A 20,732-nucleotide genomic window follows, 5' to 3' on the forward strand; every position below is an offset into this window, starting at 1 on the left:
AATGATATATTTGCCTGCAATACTGCCTTTCTTCAAGATTCATGTCAATCAAGTTTTGGCCCGGGATGACTCACCTGCTGCCAATATTATCTCAATGCATGTCGTGGGGGAAGGGCCTGGTGCCATTCCCTGAAACAGTTCCTTTCTTTCCTTAGCTGACTGCTAGTGCCTGTAGAATATCTGGCTAAAGACCAGCAGGGGGTACTCTTACTACCCCCCCCACCCCGCCTCGAGTCTAAGTCAGCAGCTTTCTCTATCTCTTTAATACTTTAATAACACTTGATGACACAAAAGCTCTGAGCGATCAAATCATATCAAATCTTCATTTTAGATTGAAGATGCATTCCATGGTATTGCCATCTTAAGTCTTTCCATCGTTATGGAATATCTGTCCATGTATTCAGGATAGTTTTCAGCCAGGGTGTATAATTTCCAGTGTGCCAGTCTTGTCATCCTCGTTACATCCATGGCAAAGTGTTTTATTCATGTTGATATTATTGAAAGGGAATTTTTTTAAATTCCTTTTCAGATTATTATCTGCTAATGTATACAGATAAAACTGTGTAATCATTCATTTTTATCAGTTTGGACAGCTTGATAGTTGTCTTTAATTTCTTTACTTTCTGACACTTTAAGATTATCCTGGGACACATATGTAATGCCTCACCCCTAAATTCAGACATGTGTTCAAAGAACTTCTGTCCTTTTATTTATTTATTTATTTATTCTTTAACATTGAAATCGTTTTGACTATGCTGGGTGTTTGTTGCTAGATGGAAGTAGCTAGGACCTCTGGACTGCAGTCTCTCATCTCTTGCTGACCTCTTGTTGACCTCTGCAGATTCCTGGTAGGTGGGAGCTTGTTAGTTCCTTGTTCCTTATCAGAACCTCCTGTGGTAAGTGTTTTTCTCTTCTCTGTTGCCTGGTAAGGGTGGGTGGTCATGGGCATCCCAAAGTTGGCTAGAAGTCAATTATTTAGGCAGGCTTGTGCATAGATATGGGAGAAGGCAATGGCACCCCACTCCTGGAAAATCCCAAGGACGGAGGAGCCTGGTAGGCTGCAGTCCATGGGGTGGCTAAGAGTCGGACACCACTGAGCGACTTCATTTTCACTTTTCACTTTCATGCATAGGAGGAGGAAATGGCAACCCACTCCAGTGTTCTTGCCTAGAGAACCCCAGGGACTGCGGGGCCTGGTGGGCTGCCATCTATGGCGTGGCACAGGGTCGGCCTCAACTGAACCACTTAGCAGCTGCAGCAGCAGCAGCAGCAGTGCATAGATATCAAAGGGGATGAGAACAGTCAGGTAGGATCACATATGTCACCGTGAAACAATACTTCTCCTCTTAGCCAAAGCTAACAAAAGATTTCTGTTCTAGGTCAACCTAGAAGAGATCACTTAAGAGGTAAAGAAACTTAAACTCCATTAGCAAAGGCAGTTCAACATCTCAAGAAAACTTGTGCTAGGCACAGAACTCTTTTCTGGGGGCCTACTTTCCCTACAACCTCCTTATCCCATTCTGTACCCATTCCTTTGCTTCTCCCGTCCTGAAAATGCCACCTGTAAGACAGAACTACTTCGTTTTCCTTCTTAAAGTGTGATTGCATTCCATACATTCTTGTAATAACAAGTCATACATTTCCCTTCAGCAACCAAGAACTGACTCTTATATTGGCATTTGATAGATTGGTGAGCATACCTATCAGTGATAATAGTGCCCACCCCGCTTCCTGCAAGAACAGAACAAAACAAAACAAAACAAAAAAATTGCTTTCTTACATTTAATATGTTCGGATGGTGCCAGTCACTATTCATGCAGAGTCAAAAATCTCTTTTGTTTCTGTGTAAAAGGGAGGTCCTTTCAAGTCGTGAATGTTTCAGAAGTTTCATTTATTTGGAAGTGACCTAGCTATTCAATACACTGTCGTCACTTAGTTTAGCACCAGGATAGAAACTCAGGTAACCAAAACACCTGGAGGAACGATTGTAAGTTCAGTTCAGTTCAGTTGCTCAGTCGTGTCTGACTCTTTGTGACCCCATGGCCTGCAGGACGCCAGGCTTCCGTGTCCATCACCAACTCCAGGGGCTTGCTCAAACTCATGTCCATCGAGTCAGTGATGCCATCCAACCATCTTATCCTCTGTCATCCCCTTCTCCTCTGCCTTCAATCAAGACTATGAGAGGCGGATATTTTAGAGTATAATTATTGTTAAGAGTTTATCTAAAAGCTCATATCACATTTACATTTTTTACATTGGTTGTTGCTGTTTCCAGGTACTTTCTTGCTGACAAGCTTGTGACACATATAACAATAGAGCAATTTTTACCTCAAAAGAAACCTAGGCACTATGAACATGTTGTGCTTAATGTTGTTGACTCTTAGACTTGTCTATAGTGGAGGAGCAAAACCAAAAATACTAGATATTTAATATTGACTAGTTCCCAGTTCACGGGACTCTGACATTCATTTAGGTCAATGTTTTCTTGTATTTCCAGCAGTTTGATTTGGAAGGGCTGCCTTGTCTTGAGACCATTGAAATCAGAACTCAGAACTTGAGCAATATTATCAAAAAACACAAGGCTCACACTGACACATACCTTAATCCAGACAGACAGACAAGACATCTTCCAGTTTTCCGCCTGAGATTTAAAATATTTCTTTGAGCCGTTTTCCTGGGGAGTGGGGGGGGGAGTTGGGGTGGCAGCGAGGCAGGCTTGGGTAACAAGCTAATTGTTGGTCATTGCATATGCAAAGAACCAGCTTTCCGGGTTCCAAGGAACAAAGTTTCCTTGGTACCCAATTTTGTTTGGATCTATAGACTCTCATGGCCCTCCTAGGTCAGGACATCTTTCCTTTCTGTAGTCCTCATTTTATCCCTAAATCATAGACAGCTTGGATTGTCTCTGTGGGGTGGATGTATTGTCCTCGTGTTTGACCTGGTGGCAGTAGCGAGGTCCGAGATCCTCTCCTGGAACCGGGCGTGGGGACGGGGCTCACCAGGAGCCCCTGGTGGAAGTGGGCAACGCCCCGGGAGCGCGCCAGGGGCGGGGCGATCCCGGGCGGCGCGGGTCGGGGTTCTGGTCGGGAGGGGGTGGGGGGCGGTAACAGTTGTGCTCTCGGGGGTCCCCACTGCAGCTGGAAACGCGCTGGGAGTGCGGCAGGGGCGGGGTGAACCCGGGTGGCGCGGGGCGGGGTTCGGCTCCTGGCGGGGGTGGGGGAGGGCTTCCCAGTTGTGCTCTCGGTGGTGGCCACTGCGGCTGGAAACGCGCCGGGAGCGCACCCGGGGCGGGGTAAACCTGGGCTGCGCGGGTCGAGATTTAGATGGCTGTGGGTGGGGGTTCGGTCCCAGTTGTGCTCTCGGGGGTCGCCACTGCGGCTAGGAACGCCCATTTCCTACGCTCCTGTGTCCCCAAGGATCCACATCTAGTGCGTGCAGCGGAGGGCTGCGGGCCACAGGTCAGGGAACTGGGACTGCTTGGAGCAGGGAACCAAGTATTCCGCCCTCTGTTGGCACATTCTCGGAGCTCCCCAACCTGGCGGTCGCAGAAAGGCCTCGCCCTTGGTGTCAAGGCCTTTACCGCTCCACCCCTTTGCTGAAAAATCTCAGTCTGCACGGTTTTCCCAAGCAGCCTAGTGTCCCCTGGAAGTCCAAGGGACAGAACACTGAACTCTGGCCGGCTGGCCCAGCCCTGCTTCTGGCACTTTGTAAGCCAGCGGGCCCTTGAGCACCTGCTGGGATGGGAAAGGGAAGGGTCCACGGATTGCACCCTAGAAACTTAGTAGGGTGCATGGATTTCAAACCCTGGTGGCCGCCCAGGCAGCAAAGAAGGGGGGAGGGCACCTTGCTGCCCTTTCATGGCAGAATCTGTGGCTGTCCTGATGCGTGGGCCTTTTCATGGGGACCTTGTGCAATAAAAGTTTGGTGTTTTGGTACTGAATAATTAGAAATTGTAAAAAGTTTAAATTATGTGGTGTTGTAATTAAAAAACAAAACAAAACAGAACCAAGCCCCAAGTGTTTGGCACAGGGAGGTTTAAGTATTGAAGGCCTGTTTTCCTTGCACTGTGGCATTCTATCAAGAAGTGTGCAGGATTTTTTTTTTTTTTTAAGAAAAGTGTTCGAAGTGCTTGAAACAGGAAACCCAGAGGTGCCCCTGTATTTTGGGGAAGGCCTTAGGAGGTCACTTGGAAATGCTGCTGGCTGTGGGGAAGGGGGGCAGATGGGCTGTGCAGGCTTGTCCTTTGCATTCATGTTCTTGTGTGTAGAAACCCAGCTCGGAGCCATCTCCTGATGTGTAAGAATTTCGCAGACAAACCTTGAGCTAAGCAATGCATTTGTTCCTGAGGAAATGTTTGTCTTAAGCGATGTAAATATCCTATGTATATCTGCTGGATCTGGCTTCAGGTCGGTTCCCCCAGTAGGCTCAGAAGCGACTTGAACAAAACAGTATGTTTTCCTCGTACCTTGTTCTCCTAATCTATGTTAAGGAAATGATATATTTGCCTGGAATACTGCCTTTCTTCAAGATTCATGTCAATCAGTTTTTGGCCCAGGATGACTCACCTGCTGCCAATGTGACCTCAAGGCATGTCGTGGGGGAGGGGCCTGGTACCATTCCCTGAGACAGTGCCTTTCTTTCCTTAGCTGACTGCTAGTGCCTGTAGAATATCTGGCTAGAGACCAGCAGGGCGTACACCCCGCCTCAAGTCTAAGTCAGCAGTTTTCTCTATCTCATTTATACTTTAATAACAATTGATGACACAAAAGCTCTGAGCGATCAAATCATATCAAATCTTCATTTCAGATTGAAGATGCATTCCATGGTATTGCCATCTTAAGTCTTTCCATTGTTATGGAATACCTGTCCATGTATTCAGGATAGTTTTCAGCCAGGGTGTATAAGTTCCAGTGTGCCAGTCTTGTCATCCTCGTTACATCCATGGCAAAGTGTTGTATTCATGTTGACATTATTGAAAGGGAATTTTTTTTAATTCCTTTTCAGATTATTATCTGGTAATATATACAGAAAAAACCGTGTAATCTTTCGTTTTTATCAGTTTGGACAGCTTGATAGTTGTCTTTAATTTCTTTCCTTTCTCATACTTTAAGATTTTCCGGGCACTGTACATGTACTGCCTCACTCCTAATCTCAGTCATGTGTTCAAAGAACTTCTGTCCTTTATTTGTTTACTTATTTTTTGCAACATTGAATTCGTTTTGACTATGCTGGGTGTCTGCTGCAAGATGGAAGTTGCTAGGACCTCTGGACTGCAGTCTTCCATCTCTTACTGACCTCTTGTTGACCTCTGCAGAATCCTGGTTGGCGGGAGCTTGTTAGTTCCTCGTTCCTTACCAGGACCTCCTGTGGTAAGTGTTTTTCTCTTCTCTGTTGCCTTGTAAGGGTGGATGGTCATTGGCATCCCAAAGCTAGCTGGAAGTCAATGATTTAGGCAGGCTTGTTCATAGATATGGGAGAAGGCAATGGCACCCCACTCCAGTACTCTTGCGTGGAAAATCCCATGGAGGGAGGAGCCTGGTAGGCTGCAGTCCACGGGGTCGCTAAGAGTCGGACACCACTGAGCGACTTCACGTTCACTTTTCACTTTCATGCATGGGAGGAGGAAATGGCAACCCACTCCAGTGTTCTTGCCTAGAGAACCCCAGGGACTGCGGGGCCTCGTGGGCTGCCGTCTATGGGGTCGCACAGAGTCGGACACGACTGAAACGACTTAGCAGCAGCAGCGGCGGCAGCAGCAGCAGAAGCAGTGCATCGATATCAAAAGGGCTGCAAACAGTCAGGAAGGATCACATATGTCACCGTGAAACACTACTTCTCCACTTAGCCAAAGCTAACAAAAGATTTCTGTTCTAGGTCAACCTAGAAGAGATCACTTAAGAGGTAAAGAAACTAAAACTCCATTAGCAAAGGCATTTCGACATCTCAAGAAAACTTGTGCTAGGCACAGAACTCTTTTCTGGGGGTCCACTTTCCCTACAACCTCCTTATCCCGTTCTGTACCCATTCCTTTGCTTCTCCCATCCTGAAACGGCCACCTGTAAGACAGAACTACTTTGTTTTCCTTCCTCAAGTGCCATTGCATTCCACATACTTTCTTGTAATAACAAGTCATACATTTCCCTTCAGCAACCAAGAACTGACTTTTATATTGGCATTCGCTATAGCCCGCCCCCCTCCCCCCACCCCCAAGAACAGAACAAAACAAAACAAAACAATTGCTTTCTTACATTTAACATGTCAGGATGGTGCCAGACACTATTCATGGAGAGTCAAAAATCTCTTTTGTTTCTGTGTAAAAGGGAGGTCCTTTCAAGTCGTGAATGTTTCAGAACTTTCATTTATCTGGAAATGACCTAGCTATTCAATACACTGTCGTCACAAGGATAGAAACTCGGGTAACCAAAACACCTGGAGAAACGTTTGTTAGTTCAGTTCAGTTCAGTTGCTCAGTCGTGTCTGACTCTTTGTGACCCCGTGGCCTGAAGGACGCCAGGCTTCCGTGTCCGTCACCAGCTCCAGGGGCTTGCTCAAACTCATGTCCATCGAGACAGTGATGCCATCCAACCATCTTATCCTCTGTCATCCCCTTCTCCTCTGCCTTCAATCAAGACTATGAGAGGCAGATATTTTAGAGTATAATTATTGTAAAGAGTTTGTCTAAAAGCTCATATCACATTTACATTTTTTACTTTTGTTGTTGTCGTTTCCAGGTAGTTTCTTGCTGACAAGCTTGTGACAGATATAACAATAGAGCAATTTTTACCTCAAAAGAAACCTAGGCACTATGAACATGTTGTGCTTAATGTTGTTGACTCTTAGACATGTCTATAAAGGAGGAGCAAAACCAAAAATACTAGATATTTAATATTGACTAGTTCCCAGTTCACGGGACTCTGACATTCATTTAGGTCAATGTTTTCTTGTATTTCCAGCAGTTTGATTTGGAAGGGCTGCCTTGTCTTGAGACCATTGAAATCAGAACTCAGAACTTGAGCAATATTATCAAAAAACACAGGGCTCACACTGACACATACCTTAATCCAAACAGACAGACAAGACATCTTCCAGGTTTCCGCCTGAGATTTAAAATATTTCTTTGAGCCAGTCTTCTGGGGAGTGGGGGGATGGGGGTGGCAGTAAGGCAGGCTTGGGTAACAAGCTAATTGTTGGTCATTGCATATGCAAAGAACCAGCTTTCCGGGTTCCAAGGAAAAAAGTTTCCTTGGTAACCAACTTTGTCTGGTTCTATAGAATATCATGGCCCTCCTAGGTCAGGTCATCTTGCCTTTCTGTAGTCCTCGTTTTATCCCTAAATCACAGACAGCTTGGATTGTCTCTGTGGGGTGTATGTATTGTCCTCATGTTTGACCTGGCGGCAGCAGCGAGGTCCGAGAGCCTCTCCTGGAACCGGGCGTGGGGACGGGGCTCACCGAGAGCCACTGGTGAAGGTGGGCAGCGCCCCTGGAGCGCGGCAGGGGCGGGTCGAACCCGGGTGGTGCAGGGCGGGTGTCGGCTCCTGACGGGGGTAGGGGAGGGCTTCCCAGTTGTGCTCTCGGAGATGGCCACTGCAGCTGGAAACGCGCCGGGAGCGCAGCCAGGGTGGGGTAAACCTGGGCTGCACAGGTCGAGATTCCGCTCACTGTGGGTGGGGGGTCGGCCCCTGTTGTGCTCCCGGGGGTCGCCAATATTGCTGGGAACCCACCGGGAGCCCGGCAGGGCCGGGGCAAAACCTGGCGGTGCGGGGCGGGGTGGGGTTCCATTCGCAGTGGGGGTCGGCTCCTGGCGGGGGTGGGGGAGGGCTTTCCAGATGTGCTGTTGGGGGTCGCCATTGCGGCTGGGAATGCCCATTTCGTGAACTCCTGGATCCCCAAGGATCGGCATCCATTGGCCACAGCGGAGGGGTGCGGAACACAGGTAAGGGAACGGGGACTGCCTGGAGCAGGGAACCATGTATTCCGCCCTGTGTTGGCACAGTCTCAGAGCTCCCCAACCTGGCGGTCGCAGAAAGGCCTCGTCTTTGGGGTCAAGGCCTTTACCGCTCCACCCCTCTGCTGAAAAACCTCAGAGTCTGCGCGGTTTTCCCAAGCAGCCTAGTGTCCGCTGGAAGTCCAAGGGACAGAACCCTGAATTCTGGCCGGCTGGCCCAGCCCTGCTTCTGGCACTTTGTAGGCCAGCGGGCCCTGGAGCACCTGCTAGGACGGGAAAGGGAAGGGTACGCGAATTGCACGCTGGTGGCCGCCGAGGCAGCAAAGAAGAGGGGAGGGCACCTTACTGCCCTTTAATGGCAGACAGAATCTGTGGCTGTCCTGCTGCGTGGGCCTTTTCATGGGGACCTTGTGCAATAAAAGTTTACCGGTGACCTTAGGGAACTTCCCAGTGTGCTTCTGACAGATGAGGGATGCTGTGGAGTTGGCGGGGCCTCTCAGGACTCCGCTGGGTTTGGCGCAATGGAAGAGGGCCTCATCTCCAGGGAAGGCAGGAACCTCAGGCTTCCTCTCCGTTTCAGACTCCGACCGCAGGGTCCCTGCAGAGTTGGGACAGGAGAGTCAGGAATCGTCTTGTCTGAGGAAGGGAACTCCGCTTGCCTCTCGAGGTGCTCAGGGGGTCTCAGGCCCCTTGTTGAGCTGTGTGTGGAACCTGCGGGTGTTTCCAGAAATGCACGACGGTGACAGTGCCCCTTCGTGTTGTGCCTTCACCCACTGCGTTGCCTTCGAAGAGGTGTCCGGGCCTCGGGTTCTTTTCAAGAGTGGACAGGGAAATCGGGGTCTTTCGGCATGAGGGACCACCCACGGGGCTAGTCTCAAATCTCCTAGTGAGGCCAGCTTCATCCTGAGTTGTGCTGGGAAGGCCGGGGACCCTTCCAGACAATGCAGGCGGATTGACTCTCCTGTCGCCATCAGGAGGGGAGAAGGGGCTCAGATGAAGTGGGGATGGAACCCTCGGTGTTACCCTCGAGGGAAACCGGCGTGTGGGGGACTTTTGGGGGTTGCATGAAAGGAGTCAGGTACCGTTTCGCACTTCAGGACAGAACCTGGGACTTCCCTTGAGACGCCGTAGCGGGCAAGGGCCTCATCTTGCGAAGACGTTGGGACCATGTGGATTTTCTCGAGTTGCGGCGGGATTCTCGAGTTACGAAGTGGATTTCAGGCTTCCTCTTGTGTTGGCCCCAGGAAGCCTAATCTTCCATTCGAGTTGCGAGGGAAAGCTGAGGGTTGCACTCGAGTCACTGCAGGGCCAAAGAGACCTCATCTAGGCCTGTGTCCGGGACTTAACGTTCCTCTCAAGGGAAGACAGGGATCTCAGGGTGGCGTTCCAGACTCCCCCGGGGAGTCAGGCCTCGCCTCGAGGGCAAGCCAAGGATGCCGCTCTCCTCTCAAGTCGCGACGCAGATCTCTTGGAGCCCACTGAGTGGCCTCAAGGGAGTCACGCCTTCTCTTCAGTTTGGAGAGAGGACTCGGGATTGTGCTCTGGGTCAGGCAGGAAAAGAAGGCCCTCACCTCGCGAGGATGGGGGCTTCTCAGGGGTTTCCTCGAGCTGCGGCGCCCGTGGGGGTTTTCTCACGAGGCAAGACGAGGATCTCAGGGAGCCTCTCGTGCGGTGCCAGGGAAGTCAGGTCTCTGTGCACGTGGCGAGGGGGAGCGCGTCATGGCTCTCCAGTCATGGGAGAGGACTAGGGCCTCCAGAGGCGTTGAAGGACACTCGAGGTCTTTCTGTGGTTGCGGCGGGAAAGCCTCGTTTCCCTCGACTTCTGCCGGGGACCTGAGGGAACTTCCCATGGTGCCTCTGATAGGTGAGGGATGCTGTGGAGTTGGCGGGGCCTCTCGGGACTCCGCTGGGCTTGGCGCAATGGAAGAGGGCCTCATCTCGAGGGGAGACAGGAAACATAGGCTTCCTCTCCTTTTCGGACTCCAACCACAGGGTCCCTGCAGAGTTGGGACAGGAGAGTCAGGCCTCGTCTTGTCTGAGGAAGGGAACTCTGCTTGCCTCTCGAATTGCTCAGGGTGTCTCACGCACCTCGTCAAGCTGTGTGTGGAAACCGCGGGTTTTTCCGGACGACGCACGGGGGTGTCAGTGCCCCTTCGAATGGTAACTTCACCCACAGGGTTGCCTTCGAAGAGGTGTCCGGGCATCGGGTTCTTATCCAGAGCGGACTGGGAAATCGGGGTCGTTCGGCATGTGGCACAACCCACGGGGCTCATCTCGAGTTTCCTCGGGAGGCCGGCCTCATCCTGAGGTGTGCCGGGAAAGCCGGGAACCCCTTCCAGAATACGCAGGGGAATCGACTCTCCTGTCGTGATGAGGAGGGGAGAAGGGGCTCAGATGAAGGGGTGCCAGGACCCTCGGTGTTCCCCTCGAGGGAACCCGGCGTGTCTGGGAAATTTTGGAGGTCGCATGAAGGGTGTCAGGTACCGTTTCGCTACTCAGGACGGAACGTGAGACTTCCCTTGAGACGCCGTAGCGGGCAAGGGCCCCATCTTGCGAAGACGTTGGGACCACGTGGTTTTTCTCGAGTTGCGGCGGGATTCTCGAGTTACGACGGGGATTTCAGGCTTCCTCTTGGGTTGGCCCTGGGAAGCCCCATCTTCCATTCGAGTTGCTAGGGAAAGCTGGGGGTTGCGCTCGAGTCACTGCAGGGCCCAAGAGACCTCATCTAGGCGTGTGTCCAGGACCTAGTAGTACTCTCAAGGGAAGACAGGGATCCCGGGGTTGCACTCCAGAGTCTCCCGTGGAGTCAGGCCTCGCCTCGAGGGGAAGCAAAGGACTCCGCTCTTCTCTTGAGCCACGACGCGGATCTCTTGGAGCCCTCTGAGTGGCCTCAAGGGAGTCAAGCCTAATCTTCAGTTTGGAGAGAGGACTCGGGATTGCTCTCCAGGAAAGGCAGGAAAAGAAGGCCCTCACCTCGCGAGGACGGGGGCTTCTCAGGGGTTTCCTCGAGCTGCGGCGTCCGTGGGGCTTTTCTCACGAGGCACGACGAGGTTCTCAGGGAGCCTCTCGTGCGGCGCCAGGGAAGTCAGGTCGCCATGAGCGTGGCAAGGGGGAGCGCGTCATTGTTCTCGAGTCCTGGAAGGGGACTAGGGCATCAAGGCGTGTAGAAGAAGGTCTCACGAAGTCTTTCTCGGCTTGCATCGGGAAACCCTCGTTTCCCTCGACTTCTCCCGGTGACCTGAGGGAACTTCCCAGGGTTCCTCTTAGAGGTGAGGGATGCTGTGGAGTTGGTGGGCCATCTCGGGACTCCTCTGGGTTTGGCGCAATCGAAGAGGGCCTCATCTCGAGGGGAGACAGGACCGCAGGCTTCCTCTCCGTTTCGTACTCCGACAGCAGTGTCCCTGCAGCGTTGGGGCAGGAGAGTCAGGCCTCGTCTTGTCTGAGGAAGGGAACTCCGCTTGCCTCTCGAGTTGCTCAGGGAGTCTCAGTCCCCTCGTGGAGCTGTGTGTGGAAACCGCGGGTGTTTCCGGACGATGCACGGGAGTGTCAGTGCCCCTTCGTGTTGTTCCTTCACTCACAGGGTGGCCTTCGAAGAGGCGTCCGGGCATCGGGTTCTCCTCAACTGCGGACCGGGAAATCAGGGTCGTTCAACATGGGGCACCAGCCACGGGGCTTGTCTCGAATTTCCTCGCGAGGCCGGCCTCATCCTGAGGGGCGCCGTGCAGGCCGGGAACCCCTTCCAGACCACGCAGGGGAATCAACTCTCCTGTCGCGAACAGGAGAGGAGTAGGTGCTCAGAGGAAGTGGTGCTGGGACTCTCGGTGTTCCCCTCAAGGGAACCCAGCATGTTGGGGAACTTTTGGATGTCGCATGAAGGGTGTCAGGTACCGTGTCTCACTTCACGACGGAACATGGGACTTCCCTTGAGACGCCGTACCGGGCAAGGGCCTCATCTTGCGAAGACGTTGAAACCACCTCGTTTTTCTCGAGTTGCGGCAGGATTCTCGAGTTTCGACGAGGATTTCAGGCTTCCTCTTGGGTTGGCCTTGGGAAGCCCCATCTCCCATTCAAGTAGCGAGGGAAATCTGGGGGTAGCGCTCGAGTCACTGCAGGGCCAAAGAGACCTCATCAAGGCGTGTGTCCTGGAACTAATATTCCTCTCCAGGGAAGGCAGGAATCTCGGGGTTGCATTTCAGGCTCCCTCGGGGAGTCAGGCCTCATCTCGAGGGGAAGCCAAGGACTCCGCTCTCCTCTCGAGTGGCGACGCGGATCTCTTGGAGCCCACTGAGTGGCCTCAAGGGAGTCCAGCCTCCTCTTCAGTTTGGAGAGAGGACCCGGGATTGCTCTCCAGGCCATGCAGGAATAGAAGGCCCTCAGCTCGCCAGGACGGGGGCGTCTCAGGGGTTTCCTCGAGCTGAGGGGCTCGTGGGGGTTTTCTCCCGAGGCACGACGAGGATCTCAGGGAGCCTCTCGTGCGGCGCCAGGGAAGTCAAGTCTCCATGCGCGTGGCGAGGGGGAGCGCGTCCTGGCTCTCGAGTCACGGGAGGGGACTAGGGCCTCGAGACGCATTGAAGAAGGACTCTCGAGGTCTTTCTCGGGTGGCGGCGGGAAACCCTCGTTTCCCTCGCCTTCTGCCGGGGATCTTAGGGAACTTCCCAGGGTGCCCCTGAGAGGCGAGGGATCCTGTGAAGTTGGCGGGGCCTCTCGGGACTCCGCTGGGTCTGGCGCAACGGAAGAGGGCCTCACCTCGAGGGGAGGCAGGAACCTCAGGCTTCCTCTCCGTTTCGGCTCCGACCACAGGGTCCTTGCAGAGTTGGGACAGGAGAGTCAGGCCTCGTCTTGTCTGAGGAAGGGAACCCCGCTTGCCTCTCGAGTTGTCAGGGGTTTTCAGGCCCCTGGTCGAGCTGTGTGTGGAACCTGCGGGTCTTTCCGGATGATGCACGGGGGTGTCAGTGCCCCTTCGTGTTGTGCCTTCACCCACAGGGTTGCCTTCGAAGAGGGGTCCGGGCCTCGGGTCCTTCTCAAAAGCGGACCGGGGAATCGGGGGCATTTGGCATGTGGCACCACCCACGTGGCTCGTCTCGAATTTCCCTGTGAGACCGGCCTCATCCTGAGGTGCACCGGGAAGGCCGGGAACCCCTTCTGAACCACGCAGGGGAATCGACTCTCCTGTCGTGATCAGGAGGGGAGAACGGGCTCAGATGAAGCTGTGCCGGGACTCTCGGTGTTCCCTCGAGGGTACCCGGCGTGTCGGGGAGCTTTTGGGGGTCGCACGAAGGGTGTCAGGTACTGTTTCGCACTTCAGGGCGGAACATGGGACTTCCCCTGAGACGCTGTAGTGGGCAAGGGCCTCATCTTGCGAAGACGGTGGAACCACGTGTTTTTTCTCGAGTTGCGCCGGGATTCTCGAGTGACGATGGGGATTACAGGCTTCCTCCTCTGTTGGCCCTGGGAAGCCCAGTCTTCCATTCGATTGGCGAGGGAAAGCTGGGGGTTGCGCTCGAGTCATTGCAGGGCCAAAGAGACCTCATCTAGGCTTGTGTCCAGGACCTAATGTTCCTCTCCAGGGAAGGCAGGGATCTCGGGGTTGCATTTCAGGATCCCCCTGGGTGTCAGGCCTCGTCTCGAGGGGAAGCAAAGGACTCTGCTGTCCTCCCAAGTCGCGACGCGGATCTCTTGGAGCCCCCTAGTGGCGTCAGTGGAGTCAAGCCTCCTCTTCATTTTGGAGAGAGGGCTCGGGATTGTTCTCCAGGCCATGCAGGAAAAGAAGTCCCTTCACATCGCGAGGACAGGGGCGTCTCAGGGGTTTCCTCGAGCTGCGGCGCCCGTGGGGGTTTTCTCGCGAGGCACGGCGAGGATCTCAGGGAGCCTCTCGTGCGGCGCCAGGGAAGTCAGGTCTCCCTGCGCGTAGCGAGGAGGAGCGCGTTGTGGCTCTCGAGTAATGGGAGGGGACTAGGGCCTCAAGACGCGTTGAAGAGGGACTCTCGAGGTCTTTCTCGGGTTGTGGCGGGAAAATGTCATTTCCCTCGACTTCTGCCGGGGACCTTAGGGAACTTCCCAGGGTGTCTCTGAGAGTTGAGGGATACTGTGGAGTTGGCGGTGCCTCTCGGGACTCCGCTGGGTTTGTCACAATGGAAGAGGGGCTCATCTCGTGGGGAGGCAGGAACCTCAGACTTCCTCTCTGTTTCGGACTCCGACATCAGGGTCCCTGCAGAGTTGGGACAGGAGAGACAGGCTACGTCTTTTCTGAGGAATGGAACTCCGCTTGCCTCTCGAGTTGTTCATGGGGTTTCAGGCCCCTTGTCAAACTGTGTGTCGAATCTGCAGGTTTTTCCAGACGATGCACCGGGGTGTCAGTGACCCTTCGTTTTGTGTCTTCATCCACAGGGTTGCCTTCGAAGAGGTGTCCGGGCATCGGGTTCTTATGAAGAGTGGACCGGGATATCGGGGTCGTTCAGCATTTGGCACCACCCACGTGTGTTGTCTCGAATTTCCTCATGAAACCGGCCTCATCCTGAAATGTGCCGCGAAGTTCATGAAACTCTTCCAGACAAAGCAGAGGAATCGACCCTCCTGTGGCGATCAGGAGGGGAGAAGTGGCTCAGATGAAGTGCTGCTGGGAACCTCGGTGTTTCCCTCAAGTGAGACAGGTATGTCGGGTAACTTTTGGGGTCGCATAAAGCGTTCCAAGTACCGTTTCACTCTTCACAATGGAACGTTGGACTTCTCTTGGGGTGCTCCAGCGGGCATGGGCTTCATCTTGGAATGACTGCGGAACCACTTGGTTTTTCTCGAGTTGCGGTGGGATATTTGAGTTACCACAGGGAATTCATGCTTCCTCTTGTGTTGGCCCACAAAAGTCTTATCTTCCATTCGAGATTCGAGGAAGAGCTGGAGGTGCGCTCTAGTCACTGAAGGCAAAAGAGACCCCACCAAGGCTTGTGTGCAGGACCTAATGTTCATGTCAAGGCTCGACAGAAATCTCGGGGTTGCATTCCAGACTCACCTTGGAGTCAGCCCTCATCTCGAGGGGAAGCAAAGGACTCTGCTCTCCTCTCGAGTCGGACGGGTATGTCTTGGAGCCCACTGAGTGGCTTAAAGGGAGTCAAACCTCCTTTGGTGTTTGGAGGGAGGACACGGGATTGCTCTCCAGGGAATGCATGAAATGAAGGCCCTCATCTCCCAATGACTGGGGCGTCTCGTAGGTTTTCTCGAGCTGTGGCGCTAGTGTGGGGTTTCTCACGAAGTAAGACTGGGAGCTCAGTGAGCCTCTCACGTGGTGCCAGGGCAGTCAGGTCTCTATGCACGTGGTGAGAGGGAGCCCGTCATTGTTCTCGAGTCATGGTAGGGGAATTGGGCCTGAAGAGGTGTTAAAGAATGACTCTCGAGGTCTTTCCTGCGTTGCAGCAGGAAACCCTGGGTTCCATCGACTTGTGCCAGTGACTTCAGGAAGCTTCTCAGCGTGCCTCTGAGAAGTCAGGGTCACTGTGGAGTTGGGAGGGGCCTCTCGGAACTCCACTGGGTTTGGTGCAATGGAAGAGGGCCTCATGACAAGTTGAGGCAGGAACCTCAGGGTTCCTCTCCTGGCTTCGAATGTGCAGGATCTGAATCGGATCGCAGAGTCCCTGCAGAGTTGGGACAGGAGAGTCAGGCCTCGTCTTGTGTGGAGGACTGGAACTCCGCTTGACTCTCGCGTTTTTAATGGGGTGACAGGCCACTTGTCGATTTGTATGTGGAACTTGTGGGTTTTTCTGGACGATGCACCAGGGTGTCACTGCCCCTTAGTGTTGTGCCTTGATCCACAGGATTGCCTTCGAGTTGGGTTCTGCCATCGGGTTCTTATCAAGAGCGGACCAGGGAATTGGGGTCTTTTGGCATGCCGCACCACCCACGAGGCTATGTCTAAAATTTCCTCATGAGACTGGCCTCATCATGCGCCAGGAAAGTCGGGAATGCCTTCCAGACAAAGCAGGGGAATCGAACCTCCTGTCGCAATCAAGAGGGGAGAAGAGTCTCAGATGAAGTGGTGCCGGGAACCTCAGTGTTCTCCTCAAGTGAGACTGGTATGTCGGGGAACTTTTGGGGTCGCATCAAGGGTTCCAAGTAACTTTTCGCTCTTCAATACGGAACGTGGGACTTCTCTTGAGACGCTGTAGCGGGCAAGGGCCTCATCTTTCGATGACGGGGGAACCACGTGGTTTTTCTTGAGTTGCGGCGGGATTCTCGAGTTACGACGGGGAATTCAGGCTTCCTGTTCAACTGGCCCAGGGAAGTCCAGTTTTCATTCGAATTGCGAGTTAGAACTGGGGATTGCTCTCGAGACACTGCAGGGCCAAATAGACCTCATCTAGGCTTGTGTCCAGGACCTAATGTTCCTCTGCTGGGGCGACAGCGATCTCGGCATTGCATTCTCGACTCACCCGGGGAATCAGGCCTCGTCTCGAGGGGAAGCCAAGGACACTGCTCTCCTGTCAAGTCACGACGGGTATATCTTGGAGCTCACTGTGTGGCCTAAAATGAGTCAAGCCTCCTGTGGAGTTTGGAGAGAGGACTCAGGATTGCTCTCCAGGCCATACAGCAAAAGAAGGCCCTCATCTCGTGAGGACTGGGGCGTCTCGTGGGTATTCTCGAGCTGCGGCTCCAGTGTGGTGTTGCTCACGAGGTATAATGGGGAGCTCAGGGAGCCTCTCCTGTGGCGCCAGGGAAGTCAGGTTTCTATGCGCGTGGCTAGGCGGAGTGCGTCATTGCTCTCGAGTCATGGTAGGGGAATCGCACCTCAAGACGCGTTGAAGAAGGACTCTCGAGGTCTTTTACGGGTTGGGGCAGGAAACCCTTGGTTCCCTCGACTTGTGCCGGTGAACTCAGGAAGGTCTAAGGGTGCCTCTGAGAAGTCAGGGATACTGTGCAGTTGGGAGGGGCCTCTCGGGACTCCACTGGGTTCGGTGCAATGGAAGAGGGCCTCATCTTGAGTGGAGGCAGGAAACTCATGTTTCCTCTCCTGACTTCCCCTGGGCCAGATCTGACTCGGATTGCAGTTTCGCTGCAGAGTTCGAACAGGAGAGTCAGGCCTCGTCTTGTGTGGAGGAATGGAACTCTGCTTGCCTCTCCAGTTGTTCACGGGGTGACAGGTCACTTCTCGAGCTGTGTGTGGTACCTGCGGGTTTCTCCGGACGATACCCGGGGGTGTCAGTGCCCCTTCGTGTTGTGCCTTCATCAAAAGGGTTATCTTCAAAGAGGTGTCCGGGCACTGGGATCTTATCAAGAGCGAACCGGGAAATCGGGGTCTTTCGGCATGTGTCACCATCCACGAGGCTATGTCTCGAATATCCTCGTGAGACCGGCCTCATCCTGAGATGCACCGGGAAAGGCGGGAACCCCTTCAAGACAAAACAGGGGAATCGACCCTCCTGTCGCGATCAGGAGGGGAGAAGGGGCCCAGATGTAGTGGTGCCGGGAACCTCGGTGTTCTCCTCGAGTCAGACCAGTGTGTCGAGGAACTTTTGAGGTTGCATCAAGGGTGCCGATACCGTTTCGCACTTCAAGACGGAACGTGGGACTTCTCTTGAGACGCTGTAGGGGGCAAGGGCCTCATCTTGGGATGACGGGGGAACCACGTAGCGTTTCTCGAGTTGTGGCGGGATTCTCGAGTTTCGACGGGGAATACAGTCTTCCTCATGTGTTGGCCCAGGGAAGTCCTATCTTCCATTCGAGTTTCAAGGGAGAGCTGGGGATTGCCCTCGAGTCACTGCAGGGCAAAATAGACCTCATCTAGGCTTGTGTCCAGGACTTAATGTTCATCCCTAGGGGCGACAGGGATCTCGGGCTTGCATACCAGACTCACCCGGGGAATCAGGCCTCGTCTCGAGGGGAAGCAAAGAACTCCGCTGTCCTTTTGAGTCGCGATGGGTATCTCTTGGAGCCCACTGTGTGCCCTAAAGGGAGTCAAGCCTCCTGTGCTGTTTGGATAGAGGACTCGGGATTCCTCTCCAGGCCATGCAGGAAAAGAAGGCCCTCATCTCGCGATGACGGCGGCCCCTTGTGGTTTTTCTAGACTGCCGCGCTAGTGCCGGGTTTCTGACGAGGTACGAGAGGGAGCTCAGGGAGCCTCTCGTGTGGCGCCAGGGAAGTCAGGTCCCCATGAGATGGCTAGGGGGAGTTCGTCATTGCTCTCGAGTCATGGTAGGGTAATCGGGCCTCAAGACGGGTTGAAGAAGGACTCTCGAGGTCTTTCTCGGGTCACTGCATAAAACCCAGGGTTCCCTTGACTTGTGCCTGCGACCTCAGGGAGCTTCTCAGAGTGCCTCTGAGAAGTCAGGGATACTGTGCAGTTTGGAGGGGCCTCTCGAGACTCCTCTGCATTTGGTGGAATGTAAGAGGGACTCATCTCGAGTTGAAGCAGGAACCTCAGTGTTCCTCTCCATTTCTGACTCAGATCGCAAGGTCCCTGCATGTTGGTACAGGAGAGTCAGGCCTCGTCTTTTCTGGAGGATGGGACTCCTCTTGCCTCTCGAGTTTTTCTTGAGGTGACAGGCCACTTGTCGAGCTGTGTATGTAACCTGCCCTTTTTTCCGGATGATGCACAGGTGTGTTAGTGCCCCTTCGTGTTGTACCTTCATACTCAAGGCTGCCTTCCAAGAGGTGTCCGAGCATCGGATTCTTATCAAGAGCGGACCGGGAAATTGGAGTCTTTCAGCAAGTGGCACCACCCACAAAGCTACGTATCGAATTTCCCCATGAGACCGGCCTCATCCTGAGTTGTGCAGGGAAGGTCGGGCCCCCTTGCAGACAAAGCAGGGGAATCGACCCACGGGTCACGATCAGGAGGGGAGAAGGGGCTTAAATGAAGTGGTGCCGGGAACCTCGGTGTTCCCCTTGAGTGAGACCGGCGTGTTGGGGGACTTTTGGGGTCACATCAAGGGTGCCAAGTACCGTTTCGCATTTCAAGACGGAACCTGGGACATCTTTTGAAACGCTGTAGCGGGCAAGGGCCTCATCTTGCGATGACGGGAGAACCACGTGGTTTTGCTCGAGTTGCGGCGGGATTCTCGAGTTATGACCGGGAATTTAGGCTTCCTCTTGTTGGCCTTGAAATCCAATCTTCCATTCGGGTTGTGAGGGGGAGCTGGGGATTGCGCTAGAGTCACTGCAGGGCAAAAGAGACCTAATCTAGGCTTGTGTCCAGGATCTAACGTTGCTCTCCAGGGGCGACAGGGATCTCGGGTTTGCATTCCAGACTCATCCGGGGAGTCAGTTCTCACCTCGAGGGTAAGCAATGAATTCCGCTCTCGTCTCGAGTCGCGATGGGTATCTCTTGGAGCCCACTGTGTGTACTAAAGGGAGTCAAGCCTCCTGTGGAGTTTGGAGAGAGGACTCGGGATTGGACTCCAGGCCATGCAGGAAAAGAAGGCCCTCATCTCGAGATGACGGTGGCGTCTCGTGGGTTTTCTCGAGCTGCGGCGCCAGTGTGGGGTGTCTCATGAAGTACCACAGGGATTTCAGGGAGCCTCTTGTGTGGCGTCAGGAAAATCCAGTATTCCATTCGAGTTGCAAGTTAGAACTGGGGATTGCTCTCCAGTCACTGCAGGGCAAAATAGACCTCATCTACGCTTGTGTCCAGGACCTAGTGTTCCACTACTGGGCCGACAGGGATCTCAGGGTTGCATTCTCGACTCACCCGGAGAGTCAGGCCTCGTCTTGAGGGGCAAAAAAGGACTCCGCTCTCCTGTCGAGTCGCGACGGGTATCTCTTGGAGCCCACTGCGTGGCGTAAAGGGAGTGAAGCCTCCTATGGAGTTTGGAGAGATGACTCGGGAATGTTTTCCTGGCCATGCAGGAAAAAAGGCCCTCATCTCGCGATGACGGGGGCGTCTCGTGGGTTTTCTCCAGCTGCGGCGCCAGAATCAGATTTCTCACGAGGTACGACGGGGAGCTCAGAGAGCCTCTCGTGTGGTGCTAGGGACGTCAGGTCTCCGTGCGTGTGGTGAAGGGGAGTGCGTGATTGCTCTCGAGTCATAGTAGGCAAATCGGGCCTCAAGACGCATTGAAGAAGGACTCTCGAGGTCTTTCTCGGGTTGCGGCAGGGAACCCTGGGTTCCCTCGACTTGTGTCGGTGACCTCAGGCAACTTCTCAGGGTGCCTCTGAGAAGTCAGGGACACTGTGGATTTGGGAGGGGCCTTTCATTACTCAACTGGGTTTGGTGCAATCGAAGAGGGCCTCATCTCGAATGGAGGCAGGAACCTCAGGGGTCCTCTCCATTTCTGACTCGGGTCGCAGAGTACCCGCCGAGTACGGACAAGAGAGTCACGCCTCGTCTTCTGTGGAGGAATGGATCTCCGCTTGCCTTTCGAGTTGTTCACGGAGTGACAGGCCACTTGTTGAGCTGTGTGTGGAACCTGCGGGTTTTTCCGGACGATGCACAGGGGTGTCAGTGCCCCTTCGTGTTGTGCCTTCATCCACAGGGTTGCCTTCAAAGAGGTGTCCGGGCATCGGGTTCTTTTCAAGAGCGTACCAGAAAATTGGGGTCTTTCAGCATGTGGTACCACCCACGAGGCTACGTCTCGAATTTCCTCGGGAGACCAGCCTCATCCTGAGGTTCGCCGGGAAGGTAGGGAACCCTTGCAGACAAAGCAGGGGAATCGACACACCGGTCGCGATCAGAAGGGGAGAAGGGGCTCAGATGAAGTGGTGCCGGGAACCTCGGTGGTCCCCTCGAGTGAGACCGGTATGTCATGGCACTTTTGAGGTCGCATCAATGGTGCCAAGTACAGTTTCGCACTTCAAGACAA

This window comes from Bubalus kerabau, unplaced genomic scaffold, assembly GCF_029407905.1.
Source record: "Bubalus kerabau isolate K-KA32 ecotype Philippines breed swamp buffalo unplaced genomic scaffold, PCC_UOA_SB_1v2 scaffold_36, whole genome shotgun sequence".
NCBI lineage: Eukaryota > Metazoa > Chordata > Mammalia > Artiodactyla > Bovidae > Bubalus > Bubalus kerabau.